Consider the following 2,420-nt stretch of genomic DNA (forward strand, 5'->3'; position numbering starts at 1 on the left):
TTTTTTTTTTTTCTGGTTCTGTTGATGACTAGCACTTCCATTGTTGACACATGAGAGTCCAGGTGTCCAAGGGGATCGTCCCAGATCATATATTCATCTCATCATTTTCATCGAAGCAATGTTCAACTTGTTAATATTCTATCATTGATAGCCAAGATGCAATACAAATAACATGGCAGGTCTAATAGTTACACGGGAATCTTATTGTCACAGGGACATCCTCTAGCGTTTGTTAAGTTCTATCTAACTCATAGTAAAATCGCAACCTCTTCGAATTCTTCATATAACTTACTTCGTCCTAATAATCATATACTAAAGATTCAACACAACCCAATCCATTGCAACGAAATATCTCCGCCTTCTCTAACATACTATACTAGAATCGTACAACTCTTGTAAACACATGCTTCAAGTATCGAAATCCATCTCATTCATTTAAAAATAGATGAAGCAATTAAGCAGTCTGATTAAATAATAGTTATATTCATTTTGGTAAAAGAAAAAAAAAAAAAACCAAGAAATTTGAACCGTAAAGTCAAATATAATGAACCTTCAATTACTTAGGTTTGGCACGTTGTGCAAAATTTGAGTAAATTTGTGGTCATCATCTAATTTAGTACGTAACTATCAGATAAAGAAGAGTTAATAAATGAAAAAAGCATCTCAAATATTTTGTAGCAAAAATATAAGGTTGTATTTGGGACACAAATCCAATACTAGATGACACTTCATATAATACATACAAGATTTTAATTTTTAACTTCTTTTCATTTTTATTATGTCTACTCATTTGTACCAAACATGCAACAATATTTCATTAGTTTTAATGCAATTTTTTAGAGAGTTCACTAATGGCCCATTTATGAATGACTTTTTAGTACTTTCAAAAATTATTCGAACATGTTCAACAATAATTTTTTAGTCTTATAAACAACTTTCGACTTTTCAAAAGCTCTGCCAATGGGCCCTATTACTCTGGGAAAAGTAGTATATTGCAATTTTATCTTACATGAATTTAAAAGATAATCAATGATGAATGAATAACTTGTCCATCATGATCACCTGTGTTTGCATACTTGGCCAAATAAAACTAAGTTTTACAATCAAAGAAACTTTATAATGTCTCTCTATTAGCAGTAATTATAGCCTATTGGGATAAACAAGCAATGAAAATAGACATGCCATTAATAAATCTTATACCACACCATCCATTAATAAATCTAATACCACGCCAAGGCTATAAATGTCACATCTTTAGTTTTAATCTAATATGAATACATTCGACCGACCAACTTATTGAGAACAAAATAGTTATATATTTAATCAAATTAAACTAGATTCAAAATTTTGATTTCAATAATTAGTAGACAAAGCAAATAATTGAAAATTGGTATAATAATATTTAAATATGAATAGTCAATAGGAACCAATCAGAAGTGAGAAATCAATTAAGAGTAATTATTCCGAAATCCATCTTACCTTGAAATTCGAACTCCGAGGCACCAAATTTTCCGGCAACGAGAATATTGTTGTAATCTTGCTGTTCAAAATCAAAGAATGGATGAATTTGAAAATTAAAAGAAAATGGAAAAATTATGCCATAACTTGGCTTATACCACCGCATAGGCATTTAAGGCCTTCGGTCGCATGTGTGCATTCAGCAACTTAAGGGGCGGCCCAAATTATAGCTATGCGATCGCATGGCTATGGCCTATGCAGTCACATAGTGTTAAAGTCTAGCTGTTGGATGGATTTTTTCGAATTTTCTGGTGATTTTCTTGGTGAATAATTGCACCTCTTCTTTTGAGTTGGAACCACTTCGTGTAGGGATGATTGTAAACTATAAATACATGATAGTGTTCATCCCTAAATAAATAAATAAATAAAAATCCATTCTATTGTTCATCCAAATTATTGAATAATTTCAATATCTTTTCGTAATGAAATTCTCTTTTTTCACTTGTTCACTTTGGAGGATGACTTTACTTTTGATATTCTTCATTAAGGTTTGATAAACCTTACAAACTATTTGTCATTTCAATCCTTAAAAGTTTTGTGAGTGGAGGCAAATATTGTTTGAGAATAACGATTTACTTTCGTGATCAAGTCTTCTACAATATATATTCATCTTCATCTTCTTCTTTTTCTCCATCACTGTATTTTTTCCAACATTCTCAAACAATATCTTCAATTTACTGCAATGGCAGGACAAATTCAATTTCCTTCCAACGGCATTAAAAATCTTCTATGTACTTGATCCAAACTTGGAGCCAATTCCTAATGCAACATAAAAAGACATTGAAGATGTTCATGTCGAGAGAAAGAAAAGAGAAGATGATGAATTGAAATATCGTGGTCACATCCTAAATGCTCTTTTGGATCGATTATATGATCTCTACACAAATACTACTTTAGCAAAA

This window comes from Olea europaea, unplaced genomic scaffold, assembly GCF_002742605.1.
Source record: "Olea europaea var. sylvestris unplaced genomic scaffold, O_europaea_v1 scaffold963, whole genome shotgun sequence".
NCBI classification, from domain to species: domain Eukaryota; kingdom Viridiplantae; phylum Streptophyta; class Magnoliopsida; order Lamiales; family Oleaceae; genus Olea; species Olea europaea.